Genomic DNA, 18767 nt, shown 5'->3' on the forward strand with positions numbered 1-18767 from the left:
AAAATAAATTTAACATAAAGTGATACTTTTCACATTATTAAATATTATAACTTTAAGTAGTATACCTGCAAAGGAAAAAAAACCTTTTTGTCATAGTCTTTTAAGTAAAATCTTTCTGTGTACATTAATTTAATTTATATTTTCAGCAGAGAAATGTATAATGATATTTACAATTAATTTCTCAAGTAAACATGTTCCTGAGTTGACAAATTTCTACTTCATATTTTTTATAAGCCTAGAAAATATAGAGAAAAGAGACTAAAGTGTCATCTAATTTTTAGTCGTCAAAAGTTCCAAGTTGAACCAAAACCCTTAACAAGATAGATAAGCTGCTAATTCAGGATGTACTTTCGTTTTTGTTAATGTCTTTAAAACAGACATTCTCTTTACTATTCCTAATATTTTTAGCCTAGACATAGACAAATATCTAGTCTGTGCTGTCTAACAATCTACCAAGTACGTGTCTATTTAATAAAAATAAAATAAAATTGCCTGTCCAGGTGGTGGCACAGTGGATAGAGTTGGCCTGGGATGCTGAGGATGCAGGTTCAAAACCCCGAGGTTGCCAGCTGAGCGCAGGGTTGCCAGATTGAGCATGAGATCATAGACGTGACCCCATGTTCACTGGCTTGAAGCCCAAGTCATTGACTTAAGCCCAGGCTCACTGGCTCAGTTGGAGTCTCCCCCAACCACTGCCCCGGTCAAGAAACATATGAGAAAGCAATCAATGAACTAAGGTACCACAACTATGAGCAGATGCTTCTCATCTCTCTCCCTTCCTGTCTGCCTGTCTTTGTCTGTCCTGTTCCCTCACCCCACTTTTTCTCACTAAAATAAATATATAAGTAAATAAATAAAATTAAATTAAAAATTCAGTTCTTCAGTCTCACTAGCCACATTTCAGGGGCCCTACACCTGAATGACACAGATATAGACTGTCTAAATTACTGCAAAGAGTTCTATTAGATAATCAGTGATGATCTAGACCAGGGGTAATCAACCTTTTTATACCTACCATCCGCTTTTGTATCTCTGTTAGTAGTAAAATTTTCTAACCACCCACCAGTTCCACAGTAATGGTGATTTATAAAATAGGGAAGTAACTTTACTTTATAAAATTTATAAAGCAGAGTTACAGCAAGTTAAAGCATATAAAAATAATTACTTAGCAAGTACTTTCTGTTGGATTTTTGCTAAGTTTGGCAGAATAAATCTTTATAAAACAACTTACTATAGTTAAATCTATCTTTTTATTTATACTTTGGTTGCTCTTCTACCGCCCACCATGAAAGCTGGAACGCCCACCAGTGGGTGGTAGGGACCAGGTTGACTACCACTGATCTAGACTTATGTATACCGAAGTGCAACTCATGCATCCTAGTGAATACTTATCTACTGATGTGTGGGAGAGAAATGTTTGTTTCTATTTAGTTCTTAGTAAGAAAAATATTAAACTTTCTGAATATTTCATATTCAGAGCAACAAAGAACCCTCATCCAGTCCATGTGACATAGAGTCACAAGGCATCTCTATGGAATTTTGAGGAGTTGTATATCCCAGGGGTGTTGACATGACACCTTCACTGGTTTGTTTTCAATATATTATGATAAACTGCCTTTTATCTGTATACAGTTAAGTGGATATATAGATTATTTTACCTACTTTTAATCATTAATACTTACGAAATGTATAAGTGGCTTTAAAAGAGTCTATAAAAAATAGAAATGGAAGACAATTCCAATGAAACAAATACAGGGTAGGAATAGAACCATTTTTGCTTATTTTTACCCTTGGTTGACCGTGAGAACAAAAAGCTGGGATGCTAGAGGGGAAACCCTGCCCCAGCTCTTGATTTTCCTAGCAAGCATCAAGTTTACTTTTTAATGACTCCAACTCTTGGCCTTTCAGTCTCTTTTATTGTATTAAATAGTGGCCCCTCAAAAGACACAAAGATAACATTCACCTGGAATCTGTAAAAATAACCTTATTTGGAAAAAGGGACTTTGCATACACAACACACACTTAAGGTCAGATCTAGAGAAGAGACGATCCTGGATCAGTGGGGCCTGAAATCCAATGATGACTTGTCAATCACTGACAAAGAAAAGAGCAGAGAAAATAAACATGAAGACACAGAGAATAAAGGCCATGTGAAGACAGATGTAGAAACTGAAGTTACATCTACAGACCAAGGAACAACAAGCTTAAAAGATAGGAGACAGGCATGAAACAGTCTCCCTTAGAGTCTCCAAAAGGAGCCAATCCTGCTGACCCCTTGAGTTTAGACTTCTGGCCTACAGAAATGTGAAAGAATAAATTTGTTATTTTTATACTACCACATTTGTGGCAATTTGCTACAGCAGCCTCAGGAAACTAACACAGCCACTTATGGACTCACTCATCTGATTGGGAAAAATATGCTGTATATATTGGGCTCATTCTTACCCTTCTTTTTTTTTAGGGGGGGAAGGTAATAGGAAGGACTCTGAGAGAGGCAGTTCTTACTCACCCATCTCACTTAGCACTGCTATGAGTGCACAAGACTGCCTGGTTTGGGGTCCGGTTAATGGATCCATCTGGTTCTCCCACTAATCCACATCTTTCAAATTAATTTTTATCAGTAAAGTTGATATTTTGGCCTCATCTATCTGCCACTCTTATTTCTCAATTGAATCGAAACCAAAGCAGAAAGGGAGGTACTCTTTATTAGACTCACCTTAGAAACTATAAAATTATACATAATCTTTGATAGTCATTTCTTAATTTGAAATATCAGGCCTTAAAATTATAACTTCACAATTCAGAAATATTATATAAACAAACCAGCAGATATAATAAATTACTTCATCATTAGGTTCATAATATTCAGTTTATTATACTCTGTAGTCAAAATATAGAGAAATATTGCCTGACTTGTGGTGGCCCAATGGGTAAAGCGTCAACCTGGAATGTTGAGGTCGCTGATTTGAAACGCCCGGGCATGCCCGGTCAAGGCACATACAAGAAGCAACTACTACAAGTTGATGCTTTCTGTTCTACTCCCACCACCTTTCTCTCCCTCTCCTCTCTATAAAATCAATAAGTAAAATCATTTTTCAAAAATAGAGAAGTACTGAACCTAAATATAACATGAATAGTAGAGGGAAATGCTATGATTCTAAGATCCTATATTCTAACTTTAACCCTGAATCTAAAATCATCTAAAAGCATTTACAGAATTGGATGAGAGTTAAATTTCAAAATCTTTGTTCAACGTGTCAAAGATGTCCATTAAGTAAAAAAATACAACTTTAAATGAAAATAGTAAAAAACAAAGATTAATCATTGACTACTCAGTATTTCTTTAATACCTGACTTTCTCTTTTGCATGAATAATAAGGAATAAGTAAAAGAAATTACTGTAAATTTTTCTTTAATTTTTTTTTTTTTAGATTTATTCATTTTTAGAGAGGGGGGGAGAGAAAGGAGCAGGAAGCATCAACCCCATATATGCCTTGACCAGGCAAGCCCAGGGTTTCAGACTGGTGACCTCAGTGTCCCAGGTTGACATTTTATCCACTGTGCCACCAAAGGTCAGGCAAACATGTATTCTTTTTCTCTTTTTTTTTTTTAAGATCTTTTTTTTTATTTACTCATTTTAGAGAGGAGAGACAGAGAAAGACAGAGAAAGACAGAGAGAGAGAGAGAAGAGACCTCAGCGTTCCAAGTTGACACTTTATCCACTGCGCCACCACAGGTCAGGCCTGTAAAAATTTTAAGCAGGTAAAAATAACTTATCATTGTGCCTCCAAAGTAAAGATCTCTAATTCTAGTAAATGATATGAAGTATCTGCCAGAAATATTCTTTGAGGCCAAAAAATTCATCCAGGCTTCATTCCTTCTTCTCCTTAGATAGATGAACACCTCTGTCATTTGAACTCCTAACTATTATAGTCATACCAACTGATATGAAATATCAGATTTAAATGGTTATATTGGGTGCTCGCTTCGGCAGCACATACACTAAATGGCTATATTGGTTTATTAAATTACTGATAATATTAAATAACATTCTTACTTATCAGGCCCCCCAAAGTTCAGATGACAAGAAATCACTTATATATAGCCTAGTCTTACATAGATAGTTAAAACTGAAATATTTTTAGGCCTCTAAAAACCATCTAAATTTAGATATTCTATCATACTATGAAATATCTGCAAGTCATTTCTTTTTATAATCTTATCCAATTTCCCTTAGAAAAGTATTTCTCAATCTATACCAAACAATGTAAGCATCACATTCTCCATTAACTCTAGAAATAGGGCTATATACTCAGAAGAAATATATGAGTATGATTAAGTTCTGGTCAGTCTTCTGTCATAATTACAAAGTGTTTTAAAATTAAGAGAATAAAAAAAAACCAGTTCATCCTCCACATTCCTTTTAAGTACTTCAAACCACAATCCATTTCTTTCTTTATCAATACTTCCAAAAGCATTTCCAGTGAGTTCAGTAGAGACTTCCTAGGGCTCGTTTTTTCATCCACTTATTTATATCAAGAGAAGTTTTGCTGAACTATTCCCATCTCTACTTTATTATTCAAGCAACTGGCTATGAATGATTCAAGAAACCTGCCTTGGAAGAAGAAATAGTGTTTCTGCGTACAGCTGCTTTAAAAGCCTGAAGGACAAGCTTTTATAATGCCCTTTTCTTACCTAACTTCTTTGCTATGCCAAAACATCTCAGTATCATTTTAACAAAATTTGATATTAATAAGTAAGGGGGTAGGGCAAGGAGATCAGGGAAAAAGACAGGTATAAGATTTGTCACATCCTATACCATCTTAAAGGATAGTATCAGACACAAGAAAACTGGAATAAAAGAGAACTTCATGTTCTCCATGTTCATGTAATATGAGAAACTTCAGAACATTCCCATGTCAGTCATTCAGGCATCTGTGCTAAGCCTCAATTTGGAGTACATTTTCCCCCACAGAGAAGATCTGTTTGCTTCTGGCAGTAACAACAATGCAATTGAGAACCTCAGCTTAGACCTAATAGAAAAGTAACAAAGTTAACATTAGCCAGAACATTAACTCACTGTAAGTTTGTAGCATCCCCACTAGTTCCACATATACTTTCTAAAAGAAAACATTCCTGATTAAGTTGCCCAGGATGCCCACACAGAAAGATCAAGAAACAAGAAATCACAAAAAAGATATGGGACTCACAAAGAAGCAAGCCACAAACCATGAGAACCATAAAAAATTATTTAAACAAACTTTAAAGCCTATAAATTGAGAATTTGGAATCATCAAACATAGACTATAATCAAAGGTCTAATCTAGAGAATTTATATAGAACTGTGAGCCTCAAAACTAGGGAATAAATATTCTTCTAAAGCAAACATGCACCATATCAAGCCATAAGGAAAGTCTGTACAAAATTTCAAATAACAGCTATCATTTGGTCTGAATTTTCTGATCACGATATAACAAAATGAGCAATCTATAACAAAAAGAAAAAAAATGGATAATTTTCTATAGAACAAGCAAAGAAGATTTCCTAATATAAATTGAAAAAATATTTAGAACTGAATGATAATGAAAATACCATGTATAAAAGCCTTTGGGATATAGTTAAAGCAGAAACAAGAGAAAAATTAATGGCCCCAAGATGCATATATGAGAAAAGAAAGAATATTAATGAGTTCAACCAACAAGTTGGGAAAAGAATGACAAAGTGAGCTCAAATAAGGTAGAAGAAAAAAATAATAAGGATAAATTAATGAAATAGCAAACTAAAAATACAATAAAAAGGGTTAACAAACTCTACCATTGAGTCTTTGGAACTTGATACTTAACAAGTTTGATCAAGAAGATTGATACTGAACAAGTCCAATCAAGAAGCAAAGAGTAAAGATACAAATAACAAACTAAGGAATAATAACATAAAACATACTTTAGCAGCAATAAAAAAAAAGAATTATTCACGACAACCTAATTCCCATCAACTGGTGAATGGAAAGAAAAATGTGATACATTCACACAATGGACGACTACTACTCAGCAGTAAGTAGGAACAAACGACTGACACATGTCACATCAGGGATTAACCTCAGTAACTTACTAAGTGAATAAAAGTAGATTCAACAGAGGACATATTATGTGACTCCATTCATATGAAATGTCCATAAAGGATAAATTTATAGAGAAAACATAAAAGAATATACAGACATGTTCCCAAGAACAATAAGTAGAAGGTAGCAGAATTTAAGAGCACTATATAGTTACCAGTTGTCTTTCTATGCATTCAGAGAAAGAAAATAAAAAATTTTTGAAAACACCATTTACAGCAGAAATATAAACTTCCAGGAATAAAGCTTACAAAAGATAAACAATCTATATACTTTCAGTAAATTACAAAACTTTATGCCAAAACTAAATGAAGAGATACATGCAAGGGTGTGCTGGAGGCAGCTCAGACCAAATCGCCAGAGCTTATTATGCACATTTCTTCCCAGTTCCAGCTTCAATGATTTCACACTGTGGCTGATAACCAGCATGGTAGGAACAGTTATACTGCAAACGTGACAAACTCTACATGTCAGGGTGTTTGTCTGTTTGTTTGTTCCTCTTCAGAGAGGCAGCTTACCAGCATTTCACTGACAACATGATATAAAGATGCCCATTGTTTTTAAGCTGATCTGCAGAATCAATGCAATTTCAATTAAAACTGTAATGTACTTTAACAAACTTCATAATTTAATTCTAAAATTTAAGTGGAAGAAAGGGGGAGAGAATAGCTTGAGGAAGAATACACATTTTACAGCTATAAGATCAAAACATTTTGATAGTTTCAAGTGTGACAAAAGATATGTATCAATGAGATCTAATAGCATATGCTACTGAAATTAATATAAATTGGTACAACCACTTTGAAAAATAACCTGGTATAACCTTGTAAAGTTGAACACTGGCTTAACTCTAGCATACCATAATTCAATTCCCTTGAGAAAGTCTTATTCACATGCATTAGAAGAAATATAAAAGTTTTTCCCAGAAGAAGTGCATATATTTTAACAACAAAAATCTAAATATCCATCAACAGGAAAATGAATATGTAAAATAAGGTATATTTACACAATTTAATATTAAACAAAAGAGGAAATGAATGAATAAGGTAGATGCCATGTGGACATACATTAGAGCCATGACATTGAATGATAAAAGTTACAGCAGACAATAAGCTATCATTTTGTAAAGTTTAAAAACAAAGCAACATATTTTTTTAGGAATAATTATATATGTAATTAAAATATTTTAAAAAGTCAAGAAAAGCTAAATTCAAAATTCACAACAATCATTTCTTGGTACTGCAGGACAAAGAGGACACATAAGAAGGCAGAATATTGTATGTTCTAGTTACTACATTAGGCTGAGGCTTCCCAGGTGCTCACTTCATTAAGCTTCAAAACATGTATGATTTTATATATCAGATATTACATTAAAATTGTTCAAGTAATTTATGTAATATTTTGAAATTAAGGCATTGGGTAGTTCAGTGAAATGTGAGGAGAATTAGAGAACTCGGTCTACAGCCTACATAGTAAGAAAAACACTCAAAATCAAATGGTATGTTGGTAAAACAGTTATGGGGTGGGGAGCTGAGGGACAAAGCCCTAATTCGTAGTACACTAATACACTACTCACAAAAATTAGGTGTGGTGGGTATACAACATAATTGAACTACAAGATAACCTGGACTTGTTATCTTTGAATATATGTATCCTGATTTATTGATGTCACCCCATTAAAAAAATAAAATTATTAAAAAAAATTAGGGGATATTTCATTGCTTCATATTCATTTTGAAGTATCCCCTAATTTTTGTGAGCAGTATATATTCCAGTTTCCAGGGCTGATTTCAACCAACTAAATGATGCTGAACTCTGAATTGGGAAGAGATGCTGACAATCAGAGTTCATCTGCTGAAAAGCTGGATTCAGCATATTACAAGCATCTAGCTGTCCACCTTGTGCCACGGATCTCACTGGCCCTGGACACTTACCCTAGAAATTCACTCTTGCTGCGCTTATACTACTATCAGAGAGGATTCACCACAGTTCTGGCTTTTTTGTGTGACTAGCCCAAGTACAGAGCAGCTACATCTGATAGCAGGACTGAGGCATACATGCATGACAAAGGAGTCTGGGGAAAAAGAATCTGGCATGTTCTTCTTCACCACCAAGGCTCTGAAAATGGAAAATTCTCCTCAAACACAGGAAGCGAATTCAGGTTATAAGAATTCTAGGTGTCTATTATACTCATCTTCTATGTATTGTTATCAATCAAGAAGAGTTTGTTTGTTTATTTTTTTGACGGAGACAGAGAGAGAGTCAGAGAGAGGGACAGACAGGGAAAGACAGACAGACAGGAAGGGAGAGAGATGAGAAGCATCAATTCTTCATTGTGGCACCTTAGTTGTTCATTGATTGCTTTCTCATACGTGCCTTGACCGGGAGCTACAGCAGAGTGAGTGACCCCTTGCTCAAGCCAGAAACCTTGGCTCAATTAAGCGGTGTTGGGCTTCAAGTCAGTGATCTTTGGGCTCAAGCCAGTGACCATGCATGGGGTCATGTCTATGATCCCACACTCAAGCCAGCAACCCTGTGCTCAAGCCGGATGAGCCCATGCTCAAGCCCTCAACCTCAGGATTTTGAACCTGGGTCCTCCACGTCCTAGTCTGATGCTCTATGCACTGTGCCACTGCCTGGTCAGGCCAGTCAAGATGATTTTGTAAGGCTCTATTTTCTATGTTTGTACCATAAAAATCACTGTTTGGGTGTTTTCCCCCCAAATTGAAATAATACCAGATATAGGGTATGTGTACGTGTGTGTGTGTGTGTGTGTATGGGTACATATATGCAGTTGACCCTTGAACATGACTATACAGGTCCACCTATATGCAGATTTTCTTCAATAAATAATATAAATGCATTTTCTCTTCCTTATTTTTTTTAAAGATTTTATTTATTGATTTTAGAGAAGAGAGAGACAGAGAGAGAAAAGGGAGGCAGAGGAACAGGAAGCATCAACTTGTAGTTGCTTCTCATATGTGCCTTGACCAGGCAAGCCCAAGGTTTTGAACTAGCTACCTCAGTATTCCAGGTCAATGCTTTATCTACTGCACCACTACAGTCAGGCCCTTTATGATTTTCTTAGCATTTTCTTTTCTCTAGCTTACTTTATTATAAGAATATAGTATATATAATATACAAAATATGTGTTAATCCACTGTTTATGCTATCAGTAAGGCTTCTGGTCAACAGGAGGCTATTAGTAGATAAGTATTTGAGGAGTCAAAATTGCTAATGCAATTTTTGACTGTGCAGGGGACTTTGACATCCCTAACCCATCACACTGTTCAAGGACCAACTGCAAACCTATAAACACATACATACCCTCTTACCCTAAGATTGTAAATATGACCCCAAATGTGAATATGCTCACTATTCCCTCATTGAGAATTACATTGTCAGAAACCTACAATCTAGCAAGAAAAGCAAACTTCCCCCCCTCACCAAGCTGAGAGAGCTGCCCCTTCCCTGTCTGTAGTTCTAACACAACAGTTGTTTTGCTATATTGACATTGTTGGTTTCTCAATCTCTCATTAGACTACATTCTCCAACAAGGCAGCGCTGTCCTGTTATCTCTGCATCCTTTGAACATAGCATAAATACATATACATTCAAGAACTACTCAATAAAGTATTCCCTTGTCTTTTTACTGTAATTTTTTCAGCACTTAACAGATATGCCAAAAAATATACTATTTAATTTACTTCCAAAACTATTAAGTTAGGATCATTTGTGAGTCTTCACGGAGAAAATAGAGAGCAAAGGTATCTAGTTAGTAAGGCAGAATTAGAACGTACATTCAGTCACACTGACATCTTTCTTCTATTATACATTCTACAACTATTCTAATTTTTCTTACATACTAAAAGCAGATGTAGGTATAAAGGGCAATGGGCTTATTAATTGTTAAAAGTTAATTCTTCTCAAAACAGGTCAAGAAAATTAGAAAAGAAGGGGCACCGGAGCTGGGACTTGAAGAATAAGCAGTAGTTGGCTGGCAGCTGAGTGGCGACCACTGCGTTCACAGGGCTGTCATGAAGCTGTTGTAGCAAGAGGGCTGACACTCAGGAAGTCACAGGTCCTTCCTCTCTTAAGGTAAAAGGGGTGGCAGCGATCATTTCTATTTTTAGTGGTGTTCTGAAGTCTACATAGATAATTCATAAAAATTATTTAATGTGGTGCCTGGCACACAATAGGTTCTCAATTAAAGAGAAGAGTTTATTGAAAACCAGGGTTCCCCTAGATAAGCTAAAGGCTTGTACCAGAAATGGATCAAAAGGAAAGCAGGTACATAGGATCAGGGAGACAGACTGAGTAAAAAAGGCTTTGGGAAAGTAGTACCAAATCCTGATCTTGAATTTTTCAAGTGAATTTTTTAGGCAAGAGAGTTTAAATGTAAAAAAAAAAAAAAAAAAAAAAAAAAAAGGAAAAAAGCAAACTAATAAAAGTGAAATTTCTGAATCATGAATATGGTGATATATTTACCAAAAGATCTAAAAGTCTTTGCCCCTTCAAAAATTTAAAACAGTATATCATATATGCTTGGTAATTCAGAAACAGACAACATAATCATGGCTAGGTTTTTCTAAACTTGAAATCTCCTATAAAAAGCATCAATTTATACATCAAAGTAAGTGCACAGCACAGCACTTCATTTCTTTTACGCAATCATTCAGAGTAATCACAGTAAATGACATACAAAGAAAACACTGTAAGACTGCAGTTGGTGAACAATTTGTTTTAAATGATCAGAAGAGTATCTATCCAATATATGTTGTTTCCTGCAGCCATTTTTAAACTCTACAGAAGCTGTACTAATATTTACCAATAAGCATTTGTAGATAAAGCACAGTAAAACTAGGAGTACTTGTTTAATTTTAATAACTCACTTAAAGGAACACTGGCAAATTGTATTATTTAGCATAGAATACAAGACGATGCAGTTTGATTTAAATTAAAACAAATTTCTTTCAATTATTTTTCTTTTTGAAAATATCTAATTTCTAGACGAAGGGTGTGAATTTTAAGGCAGTGAAGCCATCTTGTGGTTGATGCCAGTATTGCCAAAGCTTTGAGAGAGGCACTCCAATGACAATTCCACATTTAAAAAGGCACATACAACTTGTCAGTCCTAGAACTTACATGAAAAAAGCAAACACAGAACAGAAAGTCTTTCCTGTTAGGGCTCCACAGTAATGCATAAGGTCATCATATAGCTGGACTGGGTAACAAAGTATTTTTACATCAAACTATTTTATAATTGATTTCTACACCTTGGTTCAAAGATTAAAACTATGAAAATAACTAAAAAGGCTAAGCTTAGAAAAGAATATGAAAAATATTACACTGTTTAAAAGGAATTATACTTTTATCGCTTTTGTGAAATGACTTTCTCCCACAATTTTTAACTTACAGGTTACCATGTTCCAGGACCTTGCCATTTCTGACAAATGCAAAGCCTGCTCTCAAAACTCAAGACAGGAAGATGCAAAATATGGCTTTCCCCCAAAATGTCCCTCCACTCTCACAATCTTTATGGCCAAAAAGAAGCACAGACGGCTTATGGGAAAGTCTTTCAGGCTCGGAAGCCTCAAGAAAATGTCATCTTTCCACTTTTGCCCCTTTTTAACTTTGTCTGAAAACTTTGCCATCAAGGTCATGGAGAAGATACAGGAACTGCAAAGTACTGCTGAGAAGTGAGTGGGGAGGAGAGAAAAGAACCTGAGCAAAACTACGTTAATAATCAAGTTACTTGCTCTTTTTGCTAATCTGTTTTTCCTAAATTAATCGGTGATAACAGCAATTATTAAGACTAATTTCAAACTACAGAAGACCACATCCTTCTAAAGGCCCCAAACTTGCCTTAGAACAGAAGAGATGCAGATACAATGTTTCCAGGATTAACTGTCTTCTAACTCATCACCTACCATCCTTCTTACCTCATCACAGATCTATCAGCTCCCTACTCTGCCTTTCCACTCTCAAAACCCCAAATACTGAATATGGTGTTGCCTAAGTCTTCTTAATTATAATAAAAACAACACACACCATGTGAGCCGTGGTGGGAGTCAGCTGGTTTGCACTGGTTGGGCATAACCAATACCTAATATTTTGTTGAGTTTGGCGAACCGGTTGTCAAAATGGCACTTGTTGCCTGACCTGTGGTGGCACAGTGGATAAAGCGTTGACCTGGAACACTGAGGTCGCTGGTTCGAAACCCTGGGCTTGCCTGGTCAAGGCACATATGGGAGTTGATGCTTCCTGCTCCTCCCCCCTTCTCTTTCTCTGTCTCTCTCTCTCACTCTCTCTCCTATCTAAAATGAATAAATTAAAAATTTTTTTTTTTAAAAATGGCACTTGTAATCAGGGTCCTCTCTAAGGTGAATGGCTAGGCAGTCACCTAATGTGAAAATCACAAATTTACATTCCTTACTCTTTTTTAATGTTATCTGTGCAACAACATATTCTAAGCACCCGTAGTAATGTTCATTATGTTCATAGGTAAAAAAAATTGCAAGCGAGTATGCCAATCAAGAAGCAATATGGAAATACCTTAAATAACAGTTTTATAGTTTTTGTCAGGTATTATTTAATAATGTTTCATTAATATTTTAAAACTTTTATAACATAATCTAGTTTTGTATACCTTTTTTATTGTTCTTATGTAAGTATTAAATGCATGAATAATCTAACTTTCAGTATATCGTTGTTTTTAAAGACACAAATTTTTAAAGTTACTTCTATTTATTTTTTAACATTTATTTTATTAATTGTAGAGAAAGGAAGGGAGAGACAGGCAGAACATTGATCTGTTCCTGTATGTGCCCTCACCAGGGATCGAACCGGCAACCTCTGTGCTTCAGGATGATGCTTTACCAACCAAGCTATCCAGCTAAAGCAGTATATAATTTTTTAAAACGGTCATTAGGGCAGAGAACCGGTTGTTAAAATTATTTGACTCCCACCACTGCATGTGAGCATTTCTTTTTGTTCATTCAGGAGAGGAAATTTGAAGACTGCTTTCTACACTGTTTTAATCTTCCTCCAAAGAGAATTATGCCCTGTCCTGGTGATTCCCTGGCACACTGTATTGACCCTGAGGCCTAATTAATCAACTTTCAAAGGCCCTGGAAGACACATGGCTGAGGCCCTTTCCAAGGAACCATGGTCTACTGGTATGGCTCCTAAGGCAGCCTCTTCCTGCCTCTTGGTTCTTAAGTAGTTGCTTCTGAAATACCAGGGCAAGTGATCTCCAACCCTCACATTTTCCTTTGGTTTTCCACCTCTTAAAAAAGATAATGTCACTGGCAGGCTTGGAACTCAGTAGAAACAGTCAGAGCAGGGCTTTTGACTGCTTTCATGCCAGCACACTCAGATGAACTTAGCTCTGCATTGGGATGGGGTCAAACCCAGTCAGATCTGTCTCAGCAACAAGATACCCAGCCGAGGGAGTAAGGGTCTCTAGGAAAAACCAACCCAAATTGCTCATAATCCTCGATCCTTGTCATGCACAGTGTACTGTGTTTAGTGTGTCATTCTTCAGTCTGGAGGGAGATAATGTTTGAGTGATAAAAACTAAAAATGTGGCAAGATTATATAACTTGCCAGAAGTCACAAAAACTAATAAGCAGGAGAATCAGGATTTAAGTTCAGCCCCATGATGCTAAAATCTCTCTGTCCAGTGTGTTGCCAGAACTACCACTTCATCCTCCCTCTCCACACCACCCGACATACATCGCAGCCAAGCCTCTGCTTCCTGAGACAACTAGTTTATTTCATACTTTAAGCTGTATGTCTACATTAGTTTTTTGGAAAGTTAATTTCCAGTATGATCTATTTGGAATATTACTAGGTAACTCAGCTTTCATTCATTCTTTTTTAATATAAAAAGAAAACTAGAAAATAATATTACTGTGTATCAAAATATGATATGTTCAAGAAGTAGGCAGATTACTTATTCAAATACTGTGCTTACTAAATGTTGCCCAGTATCTTATGTGCCAATTAAAATAAATTTATTTTAAAAATTTTATTTAAAATTTATGTTAAAAAAGAACTACGACATACATAATTTAGTAACTGGAGCCACTGTCTTGTATGATTCAGTCAATATTAACATAGCAAAATACTGGTTAATAAGCATTTCAATAAAGGCATAAATAAAGTAGCTCCTACTGCATTAGTCCTATTTTACAAAGAAGCACAAATAATTAAATTCATATAAAAAATGTATTCCTTAAATATTTATTTGTCCTAAAATAGTTTTATATTTTATAATGTATGGAGTTTTAACTAGTAAAATGAGCAATCTCTATGGATCAGCTTCTAAAATTTCTATTAAAATTATTTTTCAAAACATCTTCACTAATACTGTCAAGAGAAGTATATTTGTGCTAGAAGTCGGTAAAGAAAAATATAACCGAAGAGGAAGAGCAGAAAGAGGTTATCCAACTCAATTTGTTTCCTGTGAAAAGGGCTTACTTTATATAGTATAAACTAAAGTCACTTAGCACTGTCGACAGAAAACGGGTAACATACTAAACCTGACACTCAGGGGAGGCTGCTTGGTGGCCTTATCAACTCAGAGACTAGGAGTAACCAAATCGGATGGTCTGAAATTAAAACTTCCTAACTGAAAGCACCTTGTGCTGGTTTTCCGGATCCCTCAGGGTGCTACCACTGGAGCAGAGACCACAAATCCCCTCAACTTTATTATCATATGAACTGTTAGCTATCCTACACCTGCCTATTTAAAAGAAGTGTCTTCTGCTTCTTAGCCAATCCAGAGATTCCCCGGCTTTGCTCTCTCCCGCCTCCCTAATCAATCTATCACCAGTGGGTTTCAAGTATAAGTGGTAAAACCGCCCTTTTCCAGAGCATTTTTCAATCTGTTAAGATTTTGCTTCCTAACAACTGTCATCAGTTTGGTTCTGATAAACTTATAAAAATTCTTACAGGTTTGGTCGTTTCTTATGTTGACAGCATTAAATATATTTTAGGCTTTGGCTGAGTGGTTCCGTGGATAAAGCATCCTTCTGGCACATCAAGGTTGCAGGTTCGACCCCTGGTCAGGGTATGTACAAGAAGTGGTTAATAAACACACAACCTAATGCAACTAAATGGAACAAGGAGTTGATGCTTCTCTCTCCCTCCCTCCACCCTCCCCTCTCTCTCGCACACCAATGGAAAAATTAAAAAAAGAATATTTTAAAGGATAAAATTTGGCACAGAAAGCTGTACACTTCAAGATTTTAAGTTCTTTTTTATTGTTATTCGTTAAACCCTAAAAAGACCACTGTGTAAAATCTTTGAAAAGAAAACTGCTCTGAGAAAGGAAAGGGTACAGACTAAGTCTTATCTTCAGCATCCCCCTGAGCTTAGGGCCGAGGTGGGTTCTCAGAATCCCTAAAGACACGTAAAGAGAACACAGAAAACAAAAAATAGTCAACTAGTGTAACGATATGCAGACACTGCTTTGATATTAGTTACTTTTCCTAAAAAGAATTTTTTGCACTCATCAGTTATTCAAGATTGCCGCCTAATCTGAGGTTCCTTTACTCTGCAGGTTTCTAAGTATCCCATACTGAGAAAAAAAGCAAAATCAACACCCTATGGAAACTTGTTGAAAACACAGATTCTCAGGCTCTATTCCAATGCAACTGAATCAGAAACCAGTAGTGGCGTAGGGGTGGGAGCGGGCTGGGAATTTGTCATTTAGCCAAGCCTCAAGGTGACTCTGGTGTACAATGAAGTCTGAGAACTACTTTACCATAACCAAAAAAAAAAAAAAATGTAAAGAAACTGGAGAGGACTCTGAGAACAATAAAGTTAAAGATAAAGCTTGAGACTGAGAATAAACAAAGGAACCAAGATAAATGGCCTTAGCAAAAAGAAACCTGTGGAAGTGACATTTACAAGTCTTCAAGTATATGAAGAATTATTCCCAAGGGAAGGTAACCAGATGTTCTCATTTCTCCTGAGAGAAGATAAAGACATTACAGACTTTAAATTGCAGCATAAGAAATTTAGATTAAAATATAATTAAAGTTTGCTGACACACAGTGTTGTTAAATATTAAAATGAATTGCTGAGTTTATCGACCCACTTTTCTGGATATCTGCCTCAAAAAGCAGAGTGGATTAGAAACTCTTATGGTTCTCTCAGGGCTGAATAATACTACTTAGCCATAAGAAAAGATGAAATATGTAGCATTTGCAACCACATGGATGAAGCTGGAGAATATTATGCTAAGCAAAATGTCAGTCAGAAAAAGCCACAAACTATATGATTTCACTCACATGTGAGATACAGAACTGAAATTCATAGACAGACAACAGGATGGTGGTTACCAAAGCAAAGCAGTTGCAAGGATATTGAAGATGATTTGTCTTTGGGTGGTGAGCACACAATGCAACATAGAGATCATGTATTCTAGTGTTACCAGACAGGGGACCTGGCCCTTCCTGTCTGCCTGGGGTCAGCTGATAGTGTGTGGATTCTTGCCTTTGTTCAGGAAAGATGTCATAACATGAGTCTGGGTGATTTTGAGGGTAAGTTTATTAAAGCTGGGGACAGTAAAAAACAGGGCAAGGCCTAGAATAGAAGAGGCAACAACTGAGGACTTAGGCAGGGCTGCTTTGGCTCCCTGGGAAGAGAAAAAGGGACCTTGAAGACAGGTTCAGGGGGTTAGCCCAGGACAGGCTGCTGCTGCCCATTGCTCCCCTAATTAAAAGTCTCATGGGGAACCTTAAAATCTAAGAGATACATGCATGTGGGGGGAAGAGAGGAAGAGAGGAAGAGAAAGGTGAGAGAGCATGCTCCCTGACAGGGAAAGCACACTGGGTCCTTTGTTTTGAGGATTTTTAAAGACTGAAAGTTTAGCCCTGGCTGGTCGGCTCAGTGGTAGAGCATTGGCAAAGCGTGTAGAAGTCTTGGGTTCAATTTCCAACCAGGGCACACAGGAGAAGTGTCCATCTACTTCTCCACCCTTCCCTCTCTTCTTTCTATCTCTCTCTTCCCCTCCTGCTCCACTGGATCAAAGTTGGTCCGAGCACTGAGGTTGGCTCCATGGCCTCCGCCTCAGGCACTAGAATGGCTCCAGTTGCAAAGGAGCAACGCCCTAGGTGGGCAGAGCATCGTCCCCTAGTGGGCTTGCCAGGTGGATCTCGGTTGGGTGCATGTGGGAGTCTGTCTCTCTGCCTCCCCAATTCTCAATTCGGGGGGGGGGAGAAGACTGGGATTTTAGAGGAGGATTTCAATAGACTATTAATCAGCTTTGCCAGTGTGCCTTTTCAGGGTCCTGGTCTTACTGACTAGTCAGCCCTAGGGGTCATTAGTCATGGTAGATGGTCCTGCTATCACCCACCTGGTTTTGCTGCTTTTCTGGCCTGGAGCTAAAATACAACCTAAGCCTAGATATTATCTCTAGGAAGGTGACATTCTATATCTGGCTGTAAATTGGTTTGCCAGTCTGTTCAGCTATCTGCCTCAGTTTCCCCATTCTACTTGCCAAGGAATTTTCCTAGTTTCTTACTATCTTGCCTCAATAGAAATGTACACTTGAAACCTATATGATCTTATGAACTAATGTTACCTGAATAAATGTAATAAAAATAAGAAATTTGGCCAGGCAATAAATATATACATAAACAAACAAACAAATACAATCTATTGCATAAATGAACTCATATTTAGAAACATGAAAACTTTTGTTACAAAATAAACCTTTTAAGTTATCTAAAATTTAAAACATCTGAGATGCAATAACTATTTTAAATGAGTGTTAAAATAAGAATACTTATTCAAACACAAAACATACACATTGAAAGTATTTATTTAAATTAGGGATAAATACGTTCTTTAATACTTCAAAAAGTGGCCAATAGCATATGGCCAAAAGCACAGAGAAAATGCTTGGCTGACACAATTTACATGCATTTTCAAATAAAAAGAAAAAAACAGAAATGAGCAAGAAGTAGAAGACTGATCAGTTGGTATCTAAAAACTGTATCCTTGTATATTAAAAAGATCATTGAAAAAAATAATAATATATATACTTATACATATGTAAAATGCAAAATGATAAAAATAACCAATGCATCGCTTTGCCAAATTACTCCTAATATTATTCTCTTACAATCATACACTTTTATATTAATAGGATCATTAAATAAACATGATAATAGGTAACTAAAATAAAAAGGTATGAAAAGCCCTGGCTGGATAGCTTGGTTGGATAGAGTATCGTACTGAAGCACAAAGGTTACCGGTTCGATCCCCAGTCAGGGCACATACAGGAAGAGCTCAATGTTTCTGTCTCTCTCTTTCTTGCTAAAATCAATAAATATTTTTAACTAATTAATTAATTAATTAAAATAAGAGCAAACAACATGTATTTCTTAAAAAGATATGAAAAAGTCCTTTTCCTGAGCTCTGATAATATCTGCTAAGTCATACACAAACATGCCACAGTTATAATTCATTTTTATTTTTAACTATATATTTTTATTGATTTTGAAGAGAGAAAAAACCAGAAAGGGGAGGGCAGTGAAAAAAGTGAGTTGTTCATTGATTGTTTCTCATATGTGCCTTGACAGGGGGAGGGGTGCTCTAGCCAAGCCAGTGACCCCTTGATCATGCCAGTGACCTT

The 18767-nt window shown here is 36.2% G+C and overlaps 1 protein-coding gene across 4 annotated transcripts in view; it reads right to left on the bottom strand.

Annotated features, from left to right (window-relative positions):
• The window catches only part of TDRD3 (tudor domain containing 3), a 216568-nt gene that overhangs the window by 128265 nt on the left and 69536 nt on the right, over positions 1–18767 (bottom strand). The window lies entirely within an intron of this gene.

The sequence above is a fragment of the Saccopteryx bilineata genome, chromosome 6, assembly GCF_036850765.1.
Source record: "Saccopteryx bilineata isolate mSacBil1 chromosome 6, mSacBil1_pri_phased_curated, whole genome shotgun sequence".
Taxonomy (NCBI): domain Eukaryota; kingdom Metazoa; phylum Chordata; class Mammalia; order Chiroptera; family Emballonuridae; genus Saccopteryx; species Saccopteryx bilineata.